Source organism: Lathyrus oleraceus, chromosome 1, assembly GCF_024323335.1.
Source record: "Lathyrus oleraceus cultivar Zhongwan6 chromosome 1, CAAS_Psat_ZW6_1.0, whole genome shotgun sequence".
Classification (NCBI taxonomy): domain Eukaryota; kingdom Viridiplantae; phylum Streptophyta; class Magnoliopsida; order Fabales; family Fabaceae; genus Lathyrus; species Lathyrus oleraceus.
The window spans coordinates 182,150,895-182,173,259 of NC_066579.1; the positions used below are offsets into that span (position 1 = coordinate 182,150,895).

At 38.0% G+C, this 22,365-nt stretch overlaps 1 non-coding gene across 1 annotated transcript; it reads right to left on the bottom strand.

Annotated features, from left to right (window-relative positions):
* Positions 1–8,770: 8,770 nt before the first annotated feature.
* Positions 8,771–8,877, bottom strand: LOC127116562 (small nucleolar RNA R71). The gene has a single exon (XR_007801387.1). It is a non-coding gene; the product is annotated as a small nucleolar RNA R71 (small nucleolar RNA).
* Positions 8,878–22,365: the final 13,488 nt, after the last annotated feature.

Genomic DNA, 22,365 nt, shown 5'->3' on the forward strand with positions numbered 1-22,365 from the left:
TAGAGATAAACAGAAAGAGAAAAGCATTTAAAGATACGAACGAGTTTAAGAATTACATAAGCTAAACCATATATTGTGCAACAAAATAAAACTTGAGCAAAATGAGATGAAATGCAGTGAGATGAAATGCAGGTGGGTTAATTTGGATTGTTGCCACCACAAGACTCTTCATCATCTCTGGTAGGATCTCTGTAGCTTGGTGGAGGCGGAGGAGGAGGCATTGTGTCTGGATTTTGGCCCACGAAGGAGTATTGCCTAAAGCGGTTCTGAACTTCAATGCTTCTAAAGCTGTCCATGATACCAGGATTTTCACGGCAGTCGTCCATAAAGCCAGACATTTCGTTGTAGAAAACTTGATGCCATTTAACCAAGTGTTGGTGCCAAGCGTGTTGATTCTGATACATCCTTGTATGCTCATCATGCCAGTCACGATGCTCCTTGTGCCACTCAGATTGTTGTACATTCCAATACCGTGCTTCTTCATGGCGTTCTTTGTTAGCAATTTCCATCTGTTGAAGCATATGAGTGATGTCCGCAGTAGGTATTGAGGATGAAGCACCACCTGAGAATGGAGGGGCTGTAGGTTCAGGTACGTAGTTGGTAGGAGACCACCTTCGTGGCACCCAATCACCCCAACCAGCATTGGCCTCAGCTTGAGGCGCATCTTCTTCAGGCGCATCCTGCATTTCTTCATCTGGCTGATCTTCAACGACATAGACTCGTTCAGAAGGCTCATCAAAGTTGTAGATTCTGGTTTTAGATTTTCTTTCAAAGAAGTAGAAACATTTACGGTCCCTGTCCCACCGATATCCCATATGCGATAGAGTGGAAGAGTCAAACTCTTGAGCAGCTGATGGAGATAGGAGAGGAACAGGAGGTATTTCAACTTTCCAAAACTTAAGGATTTTCATTATTTGAGAGGCATAACCTAGAGCAACATTCTTGGAGCTGTTGCGCGTGAAAAATAGACGTTTTACAAAGTAGTTTGCCCAATTTAAAAGAACCTTATTTTGCAGAATGTAGAGAAGGTGTATGCTTGGCCTGTCCAACCGAGAATGGCCACTGTTTGTTGGGCGCAAAATGTGTGTGATGATCCAATGAAGAATACGCGGAGTTTGCTTTATCATACCGGACGTGACGTGTTCATCCTCACTCAGTGGTCTGTCTATCTTTAAGATAGATGGAGTAAAGTCCTTCATGTCAAACTCAGTATCAAAATTCAGGTCATGCCAGGATTTGAAATTCATCGACGGAGGCGGAATTTGAAATACCGTTTCCCAATCAGAGGCTTCAAAGGTATATGTTCTGATACCGATAGAACACCGGAACATATAGCCTCTACCAGTTTGTAAACCAGCATAAAAGGCCCGGATGAAATCCTCATGATACTCATCTTTTGTAGATAGAAAGGACCTGCTGTAGTTCAACCACTTCAGTTAGATGCAGTAGTTCAAGTCCTTCAAGTCTTTGTGCATGCAGTAGTTCAACCACTTCAGTTAGATGCAGATGAATAGCATCTGTTTTATCAAAGACATGGGGTTTCATTACCAACCTTGTCTTGAAGGATTCCTCAAATTCAGCAGCAATGGCAGGATGAAGTATGTCTAAGGCATTTGAAGGAACATCTGGTGGTTGCTGAGAAGTACCGGCTGTTTCCTTTCCCTTTCCTTTTCCTTTTGTTCTGGCTGGAATAGTACGTGGAGGCATGGTGATGTGAGATTTAGGGTTTTAGAGAGAGAGTGAAGATGAGGAAGATTAGGGTTAGCCACTGGTTTTGGGGTTTTTGAGGACAGATGATATGAAGTCTTGAGATAGGAAGTGATGGGATTGGCTGATGTGTCGATGCATGAGAGAGAAAGAAATGCATTTAATTCAGATAGCATCAGTATGTGTCGATGCAAATGGTCATGCATCGATGCCAATTATTCACATTTGGCCTGTGTATCGATACATGCGATGGATGCATCGATGCATCCTGAACCAGTTTGTTAAAAGAATTGAAATCCAGAGGAATGTATCGATGCATACTTATTTTGAATCGATGCATACTGATGCTAAACCAGCTTCTAATGAATTTTGATGCAGTATGGATATGCATTATGCATTATGTCATGATGGTTATGCCCAAGAAAGATTTATAAGTCAGAATTTTTAATGTGCACACAATATAGGCAAGGAATATATGCAATCAAATTTATATCAACTAGAGTAAGAACATTTGTTCTAACATACACAATCACTTAGCAATAAGAGAATTGTAGAAAGGATTGATATTACCTCTGTTGGCGTAATCTTGTGATGGATAATTGACATCTACACACTTACCATGCTCATCCTTATCTAGATTTCCGTTGGTAGGCATTGGGGTGTCAATTGATTTTGAGTCATTCATTCCGAAGCGCTTGAGTAGTTCTCTGCAGTATTTTGTTTGACATACTGCTGTACCCTCATCAAGTTGCTTTATTTGCAGTCCTAGGAAGTAGTTCAGCTCCCCCATTAGACTCATCTCAAATTCACCCTGCATAACCTTAGAAAATTCTTCGACCAAGTGTATGTTAGTTGAACCAAATATGATATCGTCGACATAAACTTGAACTAAAAGAATATGCTTCCCTTTGTGTTTAATAAAGAGAGTATTGTCCACTTTACCTCTTGAATATCCATGATCAATTAGGAATTTGCTGAGCCTTTCATACCAAACCCGAGGGGCTTGTTTAAGACCATACAAAGCTCGTTTTAATTTGTAAACATGATCAGGATTTTCAGCATTTTCAAAACCAGGAGGTTGTGAAACATATACCTCTTCATTTATGACACCATTAAGAAAGGCACTCTTTACGTCCATTTGGTAAAGCTTGAAATCCTTAGAACACGCATAGGCAAGCAAAAGACGTATAGCTTCAAGGCGAGCAACTGGAGCATAAGTTTCCTCATAGTCTATGCCCTCCTCTTGGTTATACCCTTGTGCTACTAAACGTGCCTTGTTCCTTGTAATCACTCCGTTTTCATCAAGCTTATTTCTAAAAACCCACTTAGTGCCTATGATATGATGATCTCGCGGACGAGGGACAAGTTCCCAAACGTCATTTCTTTTAAATTGATTAAGCTCTTCTTGCATGGCCATTAGCCAAAATTCATCAATCAAGGCCTCTTTGGCATTTTTAGGTTCTACTTGTGAAACAAACGCGAAGTGAGAACAAAAATTACTTATCTTAGAACGGGTCATTACTCCCTTTGAAATGTCTCCCAAGATGTTGTCAATGGGATGGTCTTTTGAGGATTTCCAAGCTGTTGGAAGATCATTCACTTCAGCTGTCTTTTCTTCCTCAATTTCTTCGTGACTAGTATCTTCCTCCTTCTCATGGGCAGTTGTTTTGGACTGATCAGTTTCCTCAACAGCTTCCTTGAGTATGTCTTTTGTAGATACACCTGCGTCATCAAAAGAAATACCTTTTCCGACATTTTTCGGATAAGACTCATCAAAAGAAACATGAACAGATTCTTCAACAGTAAGTAAACGCTTATTATACACTCTATATGCTTTACTTGACAGTGAGTAACCAAGAAAGATACCTTCATCCGCTTTTGCATCAAACTTCCCAATATTTTCCTTACCGTTATTCAAAACAAAACACTTACAACCGAATACGTGAAGATGTGACAAGTTTGGTTTTCTTCCTTTCAAAAGTTCATAAGGAGTTTTATTTAAAATAGGGCGAATTAAGATTCTGTTTAAAACATAACAGGCTGTGCTGACAGCATCAGCCCAAAAGTATTTTGGCAATCCACCCTCATTAAGCATTGTTCTTGCCAACTCCTCTAAAACACGATTTTTACGCTCCACAACGCCATTTTGTTGTGGAGTTCGAGGAGCTGAAAAGTTATGCTCAATACCATACTTGTCACAAAACTTCTCAAAGTGATAATTTTGAAACTCACCACCATGATCGCTACGAATTGTAACTATTTTGGAATTCATTTTGTTTTGGGACAGATTTGCAAAATTCTTAAAAGCAGAAAAAGTTTCATCTTTGCTATGAAGGAATATAGTCCAAGTAAATCTAGAGTAGTCATCAACTATTACAAAGCCATAGTAATTTCCACCTAGGCTCTTTGTCCTAGAAGGTCCAAAGAGATCCATATGGAGAAGCTCAAGGGGTCGTGAAGTTGAAATTACGTTTTTAGATTTAAAAGAGACCCTCGTTTGCTTTCCCATTTGGCATGCGTCACATAGGTGGTCTTTTGAAAATTTTATTTTTGGTAGACCGACTACTAGATCCTTAGATACAACCTTATTAAGCAAATCGAAATTAACATGCGCTAAACGTCTATGCCAAAGCCAAGAATCATCATTCAAGGTGACTAGACATTTAGTACTTGTCAAAGGTACATCAAACAAGTCAAGCATATAGATATTGTTTACTCTTACACCCTTAAACACAATGTTCTGTTCAGCATGTTCAATTATGCAGCAAGTTTTTGTGAACGAAACTTTATAGTCCATGTCGCATAGTTGACTTATGCTTAACAAATTGTGTTTAAGTCCCTCTACTAGATGGACATTTGAAATAGTAGTGGTGGAGGGATTACCTACACTACCTTTGCCGAGTATGGCTCCTTTGTTATTGTCTCCATAAGTAACATATCCCTTCTTCTTTGCCTTGAAGTCTATAAAAAGCGATATGTCACCGGTCATGTGCCTCGAGCAGCCGCTGTCAAGAAACCACCTTCTATCTGCGGAGGCAAGGCACTCATCCTACAATATCAAAAGAGAGAAGTTGGTACCCAATTTTCATTGGGTCCAAGTCGGTAAGTGCTAACATGGTTGCCTTTTGGCTTCCATTGATAAATACCTTTAGGGACAAGAAATCTCCTAAACTTGCATTTCTCAATGGTATGGCCAGCATGACAACAATAATGACATAAACCATGATGATGTGTTTGTTGTTTCTTGTTCATTGAATCCTTTAGAATAAAAGAGTATTTTGCATATGGAGGATTTAATGACTTCTTAAACAACCTAGAGTCAACGGCATAAGTAACTTTAGGTTGTAGCGCCTTCTTTAATTTGACCTTAAGAGTGTTTACCTCTTTTTGCCAAATATAACAAGCGTCACAATACCTAACTCTACTACATCCATCAATGTCAATAGTTTTTGAATTTTCTGCAATACTAGCTTTCAAGGCTTCTAAATCAATTTCAGCTTTGTTTACTTTACCTTCCAAAAATGAGAAAATATGTTTGTCGGAAGATAGTCTTTTAAAAGCATCTACAGCTTCGTTATGCAGTTTTTCAAAAGCTATTTTTAGTTCCGAAAAAGACATAGAGGAGAAATTATTGTAATAGGCTTGTTTTACCTTTTTGTCATTGTTTTTCTTCTTGTGGTAGGACAGATTTTTTGTGTGAGCCATAAGGCACAGATTTGCAGCTTCATCACCATCGCTTGAGCTTTGTGTGCTTGATGAATCACTATCACTTTCCCATGCAATGTACGCTCTTCTTTGTTTGTTGTACCCTTTTGGTGAATCTTTTCTTTGATCCTTATACTTCATAGGGCAGTCCGTTTTATAATGTCCAGATTTACCACAATTAAAACAGGATCCTCTTCCTCTACTCTTCTTGTTCTCTTCTTGTTTCGAATTTATAGATTGTCTTCGAAACTTCATGAGATTTTTGTCGGAATGCTTGACTCCATTCTTTCGAATGAATCTATTATATCTCCTTACAAACAGTCCCATTTCCTCATCATCCGAGTCTTTGTCACTACTTGAATCATTGTCGCTTTGCTCTTTTCGTGAGGACTTAGAGCTGGAGGCCACAAGAGCTATTGGCTTCTTCTCTCCCTCTTTGTCTCTTTTCTTCTCCTTTTCCTTCTTACTTTTATTCTCATATTTTTCAAGACTTTCCAATGCTTGCTGATGTTCTTCCAGCTTTCCAAACAGAGTTGTAATCGTAAGTCTTGTAAGATCGTTGGCTTCCTTGATTGCTGTTACTTTAGGTTGCCACTCCCTGCTAAGACACCTGAGAATTTTATTAGTAGCAATTTCATTGGAAATAGGTTTTCCAAGCGCATTCAATCGGTTAGTTAGATGAGTGAATCTCTTTTGCATGTCGGAGATGGATTCTCCTTGTTTCATGCGAAAGAGCTCAAACTCTTGATTGAGTGTGTTAATGCGGGACTGTTTTACTTCAGTAGTACCCTCATGGGCAACTTCTAAAGCGTCCCACATTTCTTTAGCTGTCGTGCAATGAGATACTCGATAATACTCATCAACACCAAGTGCTGAAATTAGCATGTTTCGAGCTTTCCAATCACACGACCACTTTTTCTCATCTTTCTCATTCCAATCATCTTCTGGTTTAGGTACTATGGCGCCAGCCGCATTTGTCATAGTAATTTGAAACGGACCATTTTCAATGGCAGCCCATACTAACCTATCCACAGAATTTATATGAACTCGCATGCAGTCTTTCCAGTAGCCGTAATTTTCACCGTTGAAAATAGGCGCTCTATTATACGCCCCCTTTGGTTCAGAATCCATACTGTTACAGGCAGCCACAGAGCACCAGCGAACCGGCGCTCTGATACCATTTGTTAGACGGTGTGGCTAGTGATCGAGAGGGGGGGTGAATAGATCACCTCTTTGAAATTTAACGGATTTAAAGTTTTATCAGAGTTTTTAAAATTGGCGGAAAAAATCAGTCCCGAATCGACTTCCGTCTATTCTGAACCGCTACTAGAAAACCGGACACACGAGCTTAATGCTGGATTTGAATAAGAATGACAGAAACAATCCACACCAGAATTTTGGCTAATTGAATGCACTTATCATTAAAGTCTATTTCCAATGAATAAAATCTAGCTAACCGTTTTGTCAAACAGTTGGTGTGTATGTGATCAATGATGAACAGCAGTAGAGTTTAATTAAGAAAGTTTTCTTGCCACTGCTGTCTTGCAAAAGGAACAATCACCACACACTAACTGAAATTGCGAAAACAGTTTTAAACGTAAAGAGGAGTAAGGTAAGAATACGATACGCAGATATTTGGTAAGGAAGTTCCCCACGTCGTCCTCGCGTGTGGGTACGTCTCCCTCTCAATTTCAAATGAAATTGAGAACTTTGATTATCAATTATTGCCGAATCCGTTGATACAAGGTTATGATACAAAGACAGAATTCTAAATTCCAAGAACTTCTTCTTGTATGAACCTTCACTTGATCTGAGCACGATCAAGAATTTCCTGCACGAAATTGCAAACAATTCACCGGTTCCACGACCTGCTTGCGAAATCCCCCGATCTCCAAACGCAACGCTGCGGCTGAATCTGTTCTGCAAACGTGACTCCCAAACCCTCAAGAACACTCCAGTTCTTGAAGGATAAACCAGTAGGTTTTTCCTAGAAACCCCCTTCAATCTTCAACTCAGCTAGATCCTCGATCGTTCCGCTGAAAACCACAGCTAGATCCTTGATCGTACCACTGAACGTTATCTCGATAATCCTTTAATCCAAAGAACAAGAATTATTATGTGTTGATGTTCTTGAAGAAAAGTGATTGAGAAGATGAAGAAGATGAAGTCTCTTTCAGGTTTCTATGTGCTCTCAAACAATTGCTCCAACACTGCTTTTGATCTTGTGTTCAATTGTTTTCCCTCTAAGAATTCGTTGCTAACCACTGCTGTCATAACATTTCTTATATATGCAAAAACAGAAGCTGTTAGAACATAAAACAGACTTATGCATTGATACATGAGAGTATGCATCGATGCATACTGTAAGATAAGTGAATTTTTGGTGAAATGGATTAATCATGTATCGATGCATAATTCGTATGTATTGATGCATGTGATTTTTCCACTAGTATGTATCGATGCCTAATGCGTATGCATTGATACACAGGCTGTTTCAATTGGTCATGTATCGATGCAGGGATCGTATGGATCGATGCATAAAGCCTTTTGCCTTTCATGTATTGATGCATGACTCGTATGCATCGATGCATACTGAACAGAAGGAGTTTTGTGATATACCACATGCAGTATGTATCGATGCAGAGGCTTATGTATTGATGCATACTGACACAAAATGCATTTTAATTGTTATTTTAAGAGAAGTATCAATGTAGGTCTATATGTACAGTTATGCAACAATAGAGTGGGATGAAAACACAATAAAACACAAATGTATCATGTAATGTAATGCACAACCAACATTTGGATGATGATCACACAATTTGCTATCATTAAAAATTAATTCAAAGTAAAGAATTCTCTCACAGTTGAACGATATCTCTGAGTCTTACGACGAATTCGGGAGTATCGTGCTGCAAACAATCTCCCTCCAATCGAAATTCCTGATCTCAAAAATCTTCTTCCTTCGCCGATACCCGAGATGGCAGAACCAGCTCGTGCTCTTCGAGATTACGCCGCTCCATCGCAAGATGAGCCACATTCGAGTATTGCTCCACCCGCAATCGAAGCAAACAATTTCGAACCTAAACCTTCGCTGTTGCAGGCAGTGCAACAGAATCAATTCTCTGGAAATCCTACCGAGGATCCAAACCTTCATTTATTCGTATTTGTCCAATACGCTGATACTGTTAAAGCTAATGGTGTCACTTCAGAGGCAATTCGACTTCGTCTCTTTCCTTTCTCGTTAAGAGATAAAGCTAGAAGATGGCTTCAGTCTCTTCCTTCCAACTCAGTCACCACATGGAATGAGTTGAAGAAAGTCTTTCTTGCCCGATATTTTCCTCCAAGCAAAACAACTATGTTGAGAGCCCAGATAAATGGATTTAAACAGAAAGATAACGAGTCTCTTTTCGAAGCTTGGGAAAAATACAAAGACATGATGAGACTTTGTCCACACCATGGTTTAGAGGACTGGTTAGTAATTCATACTTTCTATAATGGTCTATTGTACAACACAAGATTAACAATAGACGCCGCCGCAGGTGGTGCGCTTATGGATAAACCTTACGCTGACGCTTATCAACTTATCGAAAGCATGGCCCAAAACCATTATCAGTGGGGAAGCGACCGAACAATGGTAGAAAAACCTCAAACGAAGACTGGCATGTACGAGATAAGTAGCCTTGGTCATGTTAATGCAAAAGTGGATGCTCTTGCCCAGAAAATTGAAAGTTTAAATGTATCACCTCCAGCCACCGTGGTTGCCGTAACTCAAAATTGCGAAGTCTGTGGAATCCAAGGCCACACTCCTACAGATTGTCAACTCCTAACAGGAATCCAAGCAGAGCAAGTAAACTATGCTCAAGGAAATCCCTACTCGCATACCTATAACTCGAATTGGAAGAACCATCCTAATTTTTCATATAAGAGTAATAATGCTTTATACGCACCAGGACAAGCTCCCAGTCAAGCCCCAGCTATACCTCCTGGATATCAAAAGCCGACCCCATCTACATCTAACAATAACGTTCCTAGGAAATCCAACTTGGAAATCATGATGGAGAACTTCATAGCTTCTCAACAGCAAACCAATAAAGATTTCTTAAACCAGAATGTACACACTAGCGAACAGATTAAACAACTAGCAAGTAAAGTAGATGCCCTGGCTACCCATAACAAAATGCTGGAAACACAAATCTCACAAGTAGCTCAACAACAAGTGCCTACTGCTGCCCCTACTGGTACATTTCCTGGACAGCCCCAACCTAACCCGAAAAGCCACGCTCATGCAATTATATTAAGAAGTGGAACAGAGGTAGAAGGACCATCTGATCCAAGGATTGAAAACCAAAACTCTAAAAAGTCAACTGAGGAAGAAAATAAACCTAAGGAAGAGGATGAGAGTAATAAGGAAACCGTAGAAAAGAAAGAACCTTATGTACCTCCACCGCCTTATAAACCACCTATCCCTTATCCTCAAAGGCTTATTAAAACCAAAGACGCGGGCCAATTTAAAAGATTTGTTGACCTACTGAAACAATTAAACGTCACAATTCCTTTTACAGAAGCTATTACACAGATGCCCTCATATGCTAAGTTCTTAAAAGAAATTCTTTCTAATAAAAGGAAACTTGAAGATAGCGAAACTGTTACACTCACTGCTGAGTGCAGCGCTATAATCCAGAATATGCCTCCTAAACTTAAAGATCCTGGTAGTTTCTCTATACCCTGTCACATAGGAAAATTCGTCATAGACAAAGCTCTATGCGATTTAGGAGCCGGTATCAGTGTTATGCCTTTATCCATATGCAAGAAACTGGAAATGGGAGAATTAAGACCAACTAAAATGTCTGTGCAATTAGCAGATCGTTCCGTTAGATATCCTGTAGGAATTCTTGAAAACGTTCCCGTGCGCATAGGTCAATTCTACATTCCAACCGATTTTATAATTATGGACATAAGAGAAGATGAAGTTACACCCATTATATTGGGAAGACCATTCTTAGCAACCGTCGGTGCTATCATAGACGTAAAACGAGGACGACTCACTTTCGAAGTAGGAGAAGAGAAAATTGAGTTCATTCTTTCCCAATTTTTGAAAGCACCTGCAATAGATGACACATGTTACTTCATGGATATCATCGACGAATGCATAAAAGAAACAGAATTAGAAAATGACAAATTGTCTGACTATCGTGTAGAAGACAGACTGAACCATTGTTTAGCAATAACACCGGATCCTACGCAATGCCTTAAGAAACCAAACCTCGACCTGAAAACACTTCCCAAAAATCTGAGATATGAATTCCTAGACTTAGAACTTGAACGACCAGTGATAGTCAATGCAGACCTAGGAAAACTCGAAACCGAAAAACTCCTACATATCTTAAGAAAATATCCAACCGCACTAGGATACAACATCACCGATCTTAAAGTGATAAGTCCTTCTATTTGTATGCACCGCATCATGCTAGAAGAAGACTGTAAAACTTCTAGGGAACATCAGAAGAGACTAAACCCGATCCTGAGTGAGGTAGTGAAAAAGGAAGTAACAAAGTTATTAGAGGCAGGTATCATATATCCTATATCCGATAGCAAATGGGTTAGTCCTGTACACGTAGTACCAAAGAAAGGAGGTATAACAGTTATCGAAAATGAAAAAGGAGAAACTATAACCAAACGAATCGAATCGGGATGGAGAATGTGCATTGATTATAGGAAACTAAACAAAGCAACCCGAAAAGATCATTTTCCTTTACCATTCATAGACCAGATGTTAGAACGATTAGCAAAGCATTCTCATTTCTGCTATCTAGACGGTTACTCAGGTTTCTTTCAAATACCAATTCATCCTGATGACCAAGAAAAGACAACGTTCACATGTCCTTTTGGTACCTTCGCTTATCGACGAATGTCGTTCGGCTTGTGCAATGCTCCTGCAACCTTCCAAAGGTGCATGATGGCAATATTCACCGATTTTCTCGAAAACATCATGGAAGTCTTTATGGATGACTTTTCCGTATGCGGGCAAAGTTTCGAAGAATGTCTTGAAAACCTAGAAAGAGTTCTAGAACGATGTGTAAAAGTAAACCTAGTACTTAATTGGGAAAAATGTCACTTTATGGTACAAGAAGGAATTGTTTTAGGACACATCATATCAAATAGAGGAATTGAAGTAGACAAGGCCAAAATAGAAGTAATCGAAAACCTTCAACCTCCGAAAACTGTGAGAGAAGTACGAAGCTTCCTAGGACATGTTGGTTTTTATCGACGATTTATTAAAGATTTCTCTAAAATAACTAAACCTTTAACCAGATTATTAATGAAAGATGTTGAATTCATCTTCGACAATAAATGTTTAGAAGCATTTCAAACGCTTAAACAAGCATTAATCTCCGCGCCCATAATGCAGACTCCGGATTGGAATGAACCATTCGAAATAATGTGTGACGCAAGTGACTACGCCGTAGGCACTGTTTTAGGACAACGAAAGGATAAAAAAACTTCCCGTCATATATTATGCAAGTAGAACTCTAGATGAAGCACAAATGAATTACGCCACGACCGAGAAAGAGCTTTTAGCAGTAGTGTTTGCATTAGATAAATTTCGTTCTTACTTGGTCGGAGCTAAAATAATTGTCTACACTGACCACGCTGCCATTAAGTACCTCTTAACAAAAAAGGACGCTAAACCTAGACTCCTAAGATGGATCTTGTTGTTACAAGAATTTGATTTGGAAATCAAAGATAAAAAAGGAACCGAAAACGTAGTGGCAGATCACCTTTCTAGATTAGAAAACCTGGAACCGGAAAGAACATCGATCAATGATGACTTCTCGTACGATAAACTTATAGCTAATTTGGAAGAAAATAGAGCTGATGAACAGGTAGAGACCACCTTGGTTGTATGCGTTACACCATGGTACGCCGACTTTGTCAACTATTTAGCCGCCGGAATAGTTCCACTTAATTTATCCTACCAGCAAAAGAAACGATTCTTCCATGACTTGAAACATTATTACTGGGACGACCCTTTACTTTTCAAAAGAGGCCCCGATGGTATTTTCCGTCGGTGTATACCTGAAGAAGATATAGAAAGTATAATCCAACATTGTCATTCCGCTCCTTATGGTGGACACGCAAGTACATCCAAGACCTGCTCTAAAATCCTACAAGCCGGTCTTTATTGGCCAAACATATATAGGGATGTGCATACTGCTGTCAAGAAATGTGATAGATGTCAACGCACAGGAAACATATCTAGACGTGACGAGATGCCACAAAATGGCATTTTGGAAGTAGAGATTTTCGACGTGTGGGGAATAGATTTCATGGGACCTTTTCCACCTTCTTTCGGTAACAAGTACATACTCGTAGCGGTTGATTACGTATCAAAATGGATTGAAGTTATAGCTTCTCCAACAAACGAAACACGAGTAGTAACTAAACTCTTTAAGAATGTAATTTTTCCAAGATTTGGTGTCCCAAGAATAGTAGTCAGTGATGGTGGATCGCATTTCATATCTAAGATACTCGAAAAACTACTGTCTAAGTATGGTGTAAGACATCGAGTAGCGACGCCTTACCATCCTCAAACCAGTGGACAAGTGGAAGTGTCTAACAGAGAAATCAAAAGAGATATTAGAAAAAACAGTCGCCACCTCAAGGAAAGACTGGTCATCAAAATTACCCGAAGCTTTATGGGCATATCGAACCGCTTACAAAACTCCCATAGGAACAACCCCATTTAAGCTTATTTATGGTAAATCTTGCCACCTCCCGGTAGAGTTAGAACATAAGGCCTATTAGGCTATTAAAAATTTAAATTTAAACTATAAGACCGCCGGTGAAAAGCGAATCCTTGATATAAACGAATTAGAAGAACTTAGACTAGACGCATACGAAAATGCCAGAATCTACAAGGAAAGAACGAAAAAATGGCATGATAAGCGCATATCAAGGAAAACTTTCAAACAAGGCGATGTAGTCCTATTATTTAACTCTAGACTTAAGTTACTCCCAGGAAAACTACGCTCTAGATGGTCAGGCCCTTTCCAAGTTACTAATGTTTTCCCTAGTGGAGCTGTGGAAATTAAAGGAAAATCTATGGAAGCATTTATCATAAATGGACAGCGTCTGAAACATTATCACTATGATGAAAACAATGAAGAGTCGCAAGTCCTGCACTTAGACGTATTGTCTCCTAAATCTATAGATTAACATTTACTAGTTTTATGTCGAGCTTGCGACATTAAACAAAGCGCTTCGTGGGAGACAACCCACAACTTTCTATTTTATTTTCTATTTTTATTTTTTCTTTGATTTTTCTTTTGATTTTATTTAGTATTCATTCTTCATTTATTTTATAAAACTTTTCTTCTTTTCTTCTTTCGGCATCTGGCCAAATCCTGACTAAATTATTGTTTTTCTTTTCTTTAGTTAACACTAACCTGATGGGACAAATTGATCGTATGGGTATCAAATTCAGAGGGAAAGCTCAGCAACAAAAATTCGAAGAGCTAGCAGAGAGAGATGCACCCAAGTTTCTATGCTGATGATTGGGCAATGACTGCCCTTGGACTAAGAGAGAGTGTCATGTATCTGCTGAGTCAAATAGGGTGGGAAACCACACCTATTCGAAGATAATTTGTCACTTACCGGAGGTTAACTCTAGAATTCCTTAGTTCCCTGATCTACCTACCCAGCCATGGAAAAGGAATAAGCAGAGGTTTCATCCAGTTCAGGATGTTCAATATGGAATATCAATTTAACATTCAAGACTTTACTAACCTTTTAGGGTTCCCTACCTCTTTTGATACATTCACCATGAGCCAAGAAGACCTTTTTGAATATAGAGAGCTTGAACATTTTTGGGGAAGTTTGACGGGTAATGACGACCCTGAGGAACATGAGTTTCTTTCTGGAAACATACATAACCCAGCATTTCGTTATTTCCACAAAATCCTAGCACACACTCTTTTTGGGAAGAAATCAAACAATACCACAGTTTCACGTGATGAACTCTTCATAATATTTTGTGCTTCCCAGAACCGTCCAGTGAATGGTGCCACCTATATGTTGGCGAATTTTGACCGCCTTATTCAGGATGACCGAGCACCAATCCTAATAGGAGGACTGATAACCATGATTGCTAATGCTATTGGATTGCGCCAACCCATGCTTGACTTGAGCCCTTTTTGTGGCATTGCGCCTATGAGTATACCTTTCCTCTTCAACACTATGTTTATAGGAAACCTTGGGCCTGAAGAGTTTGAGCTAATAATTAACAACCAAGTTCTTTGCCTATTCACCATGCCTAGTCTGATGACTAGTGTCCATAACCGAAACAATTGGCTCTACAACCTGAATGGAATACCCTCCCCTGTTAGATCTATCGAACCCATCCAAGACTATGAGATTTGTGACGACCCAATTCCTTATGCTGAGTCTGACCCACAGACGCCTACTGGATACCATGATGTTACCTCTCCACCTCATCCTATCCCGACAGCAGAGTTGGCTATACCTGATCTTAGACATCATATGCCCGGAACTGATTATAACACCGCCATTCAAGCCTTGATGTCAGAACAAGAAGCCATCAGAAAAGAGTTAACTAATATGGGACATGAATTTCTAGGATACATGAGTAGTATGACAAATCAATTTCATGAGTTGCTACACCGTGTAAATTCCTTTGCTCCTCCGGCCAGAGATCCTGCAAGTGGCTAGAAGTTTTTAGTTAATTAGTTTTTAGTTCTAGGCTATTTATAGTTTTGTTTCACATTACTTTTAATCTTAGTATTTGTTTTTTTTTCGCATGTTTGCTTTTATCTTCCAATGTTACATTATGGTTATTTTATGAAGCTATTGCATTATTGGTTTATTTTATTTTATGCAATATCTACAATTATCAATAATGCTCTTTACTGTATGCTACTTACATAGCCTATTAGAGAAAAATATATTTATGCACTATGGTGTGTAGTAGAATAGCATACATGGTATTTCTAAAATATAACAATAGCAAAATAAAATAAACATAAGCAAAACAAAATAACAAAATAAAATAAAATAGTAAAAATAATTATGAATCACTACGTAAGTGACCGTTGCAAGATGACTGTGTGACGAGCGTCACACAAGCCATCACGGTCGTCACACAAGTTCCTGTGACGCCCGTAACACCTTCCATCACGAGCGTGACAGCTTCAGAAGAGGTGAACGTTAGTAACCGTTGGGGACACGACCGTTACACCTCTCAACTTTTTATTTTCCCCATTCATTCACCCATTTACTCACATTCATCCACATTTATTTTTCTTTCACCCACTCCTCTTCCAACTTCCAAAACTTTTCCTATAAATACCTACCATACATTTCTCCCTAAACCACATCATTCCAACAAACCATTCTATACAAATCCATCTTCATCCTTCCTCCTTCTTTCAACCCACTTATCAATATGGCGGGAAACCAACAATTCGGAAATATCATCTTCCGATCCGAAGATGATAATTATCAACGAGAGCAATTCGAACGATTTCAACAACGAGGTGTCGTCTCTACCAGGTATCCTGATTTAAATTGTTTACAAGAATTAGGATTACTTCAAGGTGTGCAATGGATGCTTCGGCTTGCTGATTTAACCTTTCTTTGCACACACAATCAACCTACCTATCCATCACTCACCTTAGAATTTTTAAGTTCTTATTCCTACACCACCCCAACCGGTGAAGACGAGTACTTAACCGGTACCGCAACTTTCCGCATGTTCAACACCGAGTACTCACTATCCCAGAACCAATTGAGTGCCATGCTACACTTCCCTGTAGAAGGCCAAGTCCACCCAAGAATCCCTCCGAACTCCCAATGGCACATAAATGCCTTTGACCTCTTTAGAAAAATATCTGGTGTGGAAACCAACAACTGGGATGTACTACTTGCTTCGCATATACATAACCCAACCATCCGGTACTTTATCCGCATCCTGCAAAACACCATTTTTGGTCGACCCAACAACAGCAAAGTCAACGCAAAGGAATTATTCTTCCTCCACTGCGTCTTTGAAATGGATACAAAGGTAAACGCCGCCTCCTTCTTATTTCACCATATCCGCACCCTATGTGCTAGAGGCCGCCAACCTTTTGTGATTGGTGGATTAATCACCACCATAGCACTTGGTCTGAATCTAGGGGACCGACTTCAAGATTTACAATCTCTGCCACCCCTATTTATGGATATAAGCTATTGTCGCTCCAGCCGCTTAATCAAAAATAGGGTAGGCGGAAGGTATTACCTTATGGTGAATAACCAAGAAGTCCCAAGCGTTGTTCTGCCCAACATTGCCCTCACAGATGTCACCAATCCCAACCGCTTCATCTACGATCTGACTGCTCCCGAACCTACCGAGCCTACACAAGCAAACCCGCCCCAGGACGAGTTTGAGGAAATGGAGCAAGGTGATCAAGGTCCTGAACAACAATCAGCCCCGCTCAACCCTTCCGATAATGCAACTGGTCCATCCTCCCGACGTCGTCGAAGAAGAAGGCCAGCAACCAATGACGACATCATGGATGCTATTGATGTTATGCAGGCGCAGAATCTCGAAGTGATGCAAATGATGCGCCAGATGCAACAACAACAGGAAGCGAGGAATGCAATAACCGACCAGCGATTCACTGACTTGCTCAACAGGTTTGATGACTTGGACGTACGTCAAAGATCACCGGGTCCAAGAACAAGAGGCGGAAGGCAGCATTGACTTTGGGTTCCCTTTTTCTTTTTCTAATTTCTTTTGTTTTCTTTGAAACATTGGGGACAATGTTTCATTTAAGTGGTGGGGGGAAAACGTTGTTTCAGTTATGATTATTTCTCTTTCAAACATTCATCTTTCAAGTATGTATTTCCCTTTTCATTGATTTCCCTTTCTTTTATCAAAAAAAAAAAATTATAATATATATTTATTATAAGTTGAGTCCCTAGTGTGGAAAATTTTTATTATCTATTCCCCTCAATTTTCTTGAGCCACAACAAAAATTTAACACAATCAATAAGTATAAAGGTTGCTCATTTTATCAAACTTGAGTAAAATATAGACAAAAATTATGACCGCCCCAACACTCTAAAAACCTCAACATGTTAGATCAGGCTAAGTACCTATTATACCAATCCCTTGAACTTTTAGTTTTATAGTAACCCCGAGTAGTTTATACGAGAAGTCGGCACCATCTTAATAGCAAGCTACGTGGAGAGCCGATGAATATAAGTGAATGATTCCCAAGACAATTTATTAGAAAAAAAAAACAAAAACAAAAAAATCAGGTAATGCACTAATTAAGTTAGGTGATCCTTACCCGATCATTTAATCCAAAGGTTGCAGACCTTACAAAAACATTGTATGAACGATCCATTATGAGTTGGTTCAGCGGTTTCTGGTGCTGAACTTGGTAGGGCAGACTACGGTCCGATCCCCCGCAATTTGCAATGGACTAAATAACGAAGTTATCCAACTTATGTACCAGAACTTCAAGCTAAAAAGGGAATCAGAATCGCTAACCGGTTACTCCACTATGTGCGCGAAAAGATAAAGGGCTTAATGTGATTTCGCTAGAATGAAAACGGGTGAAATAAGAGTAAAAGAACTAGGATGGCTATAATAGCGTGACTCGATCTGGTTTGCATAAGGTGGGGTTGTCTGAGGTTGTAACGGTAGTTGTTGATGTTAAGATTAAGCTCAGGTTATTTCTAAACGAGATTTACTTGCAACCTATTACGACTTGATGTGTGTTTGGAAATTTCATCTGGCTAATATTTTAAACTGATTTCTACATTGTATCTTGCTTGAGGACAAGCAAAGATCTAAGTATGGGGGAGTTTGATAACATGAAACTATATCACATTTTTGGACTCGATTTAATTAAATTATATTATTATTTGATTCGATTTATTTTATTTTATTCGATATTACTTGGTATTTTCCTTCTATTTATTTCAGGCAACATTATTTGAAGCATACGTGAAAAAGAAAGAAAAGGAGGTGCAAAAAGATGATGAGAAGCAATTCCACTAAAGCCCAGCCCACAACTATCAACTAGAAGCGCTGAAGCTGTGACGACCGCCACACAAGGTGTGACGAGCGTCACGCCCCCCTGCTTTGTGTTACGAGCGTAACACATGGTGTGACGAACGTCACACCCCCATTCCTATATTTTTGGGTTTGACGCGTAACAGAAGGACGTTCATCCTCTTTCTTCGCTTGACCAGTTGACGTGAGGAAACCTGCTGAATGGAAGAAACGGTCACTTAATGGATTAATATAAATAGGGCCAATTATGGAACCCTGGGGTCTCGCTCAATTTTCCAGTTTTCGGCACCGCATTATTTTTACTGCTTTTTAATTTTCCAGCACTCTACTTTCCTAGCAATTTTTATTTCCTTTTCTTTTCCAGTCAATTTTAAAGCATTAAATTAATTTTCTCACAATAGTTTCTACACCGGAAACTATTGTGTAATTTTTACTGGATCTAACCTTACGTTAGATCATAGTATTTTATTCCTTCGTTTTTATTTTCCTGTCCGATTGAAGATTGTAAGAACAAATCCAACCGGTTTGCGGTGGAGAGTTCAAGCATCGAAGCTAGGAATAATCAAGACTTCTATTAATTTTACAGGTTCTTTAATTTTATTGTTTAAATTTATATATGCTCTGCACTGCTATTTATTTATACTGTCTGTCTGATATGGCTGTATGTAAGCATAATTATTATTTAGGCTTGTTTAGCATGTCTGGCTAAATAAACTTAGATATCGGTATGTAAAGTAAGCGGAATGAAGGAATCAAAACTAAGTTGGTTTAATTTTGTTTAAAAATATAATCACTCTTTTTATGGTCTCAATTTACAGAGTTAATACCAAGGTTTTTGTACGAGAGTAAAAGACATAAAGAAGTTAAAATCAATAGAACGACGGTTTGAGTTTTTAACTGGACAGTGTAAATTGGACATTAATTCTAAATCAGGGCGAAAGCAATTTTTAGAGTTAATTAAATTCTAATCATTTTCAAAAAGTATTTTTAAAGGTTAAATGTGAGGACGAGAGTTAAGCATTTAAGTTTAATTATATAATCTAAGTCAACAGAGCGAGAGTTTGAGACAAGGGTGTTTAAATGGTAGCATTTTCTTAAAAAAGGTTTCTATAGATTTTATTGTTTTCAAAAAGTGATTTTGGACTTAACTAATTAGTGACAGCGCACGTTAATATAAAGTCATAGTCTATTCAACAGAGCGAGAGTTTGAGAAAAGGCTTTTAAATCAATAGTGTCTACTGAAAAGATTTATTTTAAAACTACGAAACCAACGAAGATTTGATTCCCTAACCACGACGAACTGCATACCGATATCCGCTTATTTGACATTTAATCTAGATCTTATTTTAGTTTTATTTTTTTTCCCCTAATCAACAAAGTATCATCCGCCTTAGCTTTACGAAGTAACCTTAGAAAAACGGTATATCGATTCATAAGTCCCTGTGGGATCGATATCTTTTAAAACTACGCGATAAGATTGTGCACTTGCAGTTAATACCCCATTCGACTCATAAAGTCGCGATCAACAATTACTTGGTTTCTCAGATTCTGACTGGGCAGGCTGCATTGACTCAAGAAGATCCATTTCAGGATACTGTTTTTTCCTTGGAACCTCCCTTATATCGTGGCGTACAAAGAAACAGGACACCATTTCCAGATCATCATCAGAGGCAGAGTACAGAGCATTGTCATTCGCCACATGTGAACTGCTTTGGTTGATTGTTCTCATGAAGGAACTGCACATCAAGTGTACCAAACTTCCTGTTCTTTATTGTGACAGTCAAAGCGCAATGCATATTGCGTCCAATCCGGTATTCCATGAACAAACTAAGCATCTAGAAATTGATTGTCATTTGGTTCGTGAGAAACTTCAACAAGGATTACTTCGACTTCTACCTATCTCTACACATGAGCAGTTGGCTGATTTTTTAACCAAGGCATTACCAACTTCAACATTCAACAAATTCATTTCCAAGCTTGGCATGATCAATATTCACCATGCTTAGCTTGAGAGGGGCTGTTGAGATTAATCATGCTAATCATTATGGTTTAGGCTAATACAGTTTTATTAGTTTGTTTAGTTTACTCCATCATGATTGGTAGATAGGAGATAAGGTTGTTGTGTATAATGGATATATTGCCACATGTAATCAATCAATAAACATAACGATATTTCATTTCATCTTCTTCCTTCTTCTTTATTCTTCTTTCTCTTCTATTGCTTCTGTTATGCTTTCCTTCTGTTTTCTGTTATCATCCATCAAAATGAATCTTGATGAATCTTGATTAATCACAATATAAAGCTCCCAATGCAAAACTCTTAAATGCAACTATTGTAATAGAAACGACTACGTTGCTCTTTTCTACTTAATTAGAAAAAGTCATGAAAGTAAATATGGTCATCCTACCTCATACTTTTATAGAAAATATTATGAACGTAAAATGAAAAGCATGTCCATTGCATATTCTGCAAATATGATACTCAATATTAGGGGCGTGACTATGAAACTCTTGTGTTCATAATAACTTAATGTTTAACCTTAGTTTGTAACTTCCCAATGAACTAAGTGGTTCGTGTGAATGGATATAGATCTAACCACTAATGACTTAGGATTAATTTGTCTAGAGGAATCACAAGGAATGAATATATTAACTAGTAAGGTCATATAAGATAGCTCATATAAGATGTGGAAGGGAAAATCAATGTCAAGTTCATCTTTGACAATTTTTTGATTATAAATTTTACAACTTTAATTTTTGTCATTCAACCACTCAAACCAATCAACCAAAAACTTTTTCTTCAACAAGTATGAAATTAGACTAATTACTAATTGTAGTCTCCGTGTTATATATTTTATAATATTCACCATAATATTACTTGCAATGATCTAATGCATTTGTCGGATTGCCAATCACACACCATTTTGTTTGCAGATTGTTCACCATTTTTGTGTATATACTTGACATGAACCTAACATTGTTCACCATTCATGTTCTCTCTTTCCAAACAGTGCTTCATATTTATAGTTAATTGATTTTGTCAAAATTGTGATAGGGAGGTTACGAGTACCCTTAAAAACTGAGTGCATTGACTCAACAATGACGGTTGTCATGTGACCCCATCACCAACCTCCAACATACACTAGAGTCCATTATTCTTACGTTAAAGTCTACAAGTTTGCTAAATAAATTTCTCTATAATAGTAAAAACAAATTATACGAATAAAGGAGTACTTCTCAACCATCACAAAGCTACATCAAATCAAGGACATACAATTCCACCATCTCCAACCAATGTTCAAGAAGAAAGTCAACCATTATTCGGTCGCGGTCTGCAACAAATATTATCTCATCGATGTGGAAACGATGGTCGTAGTCTAACAACAACCTTTTTTTTATAATCATGTTTCCATTACTTGTAATATTCAAATTATTATATTAATATATATTTTTAATTTTATAATAATAATTTTTAAATATTAGGAATTAAAAGAATCATTTTTGTAATAATATATATATATATTTTAATTATTATGTAAATATAATTAAGATATCCAATTAAATTATTAAATTAATAAAAAATGTTAAAAATAATAATTTGTATTTTATTATTTAACTAAATAATTATAATACTTCATTTCATCTTACATAATTTAAAAAATAGTATTTTATATTTTATTGTTATTAATCAAAATTGTTAGAAAAACAAATTGCAGGTGTCGATATTTCATCTTAAATTAGCTCCCGTGACAAAACAAACAAAAGTTATGAGATTTTGAAATTAAACAAAATTTTAAAAAAAAATCAACTTTTATGGCTGCGCGCTTATAACTGGTGTTTGCGGGTTAATTTTGTTTGATTTTACC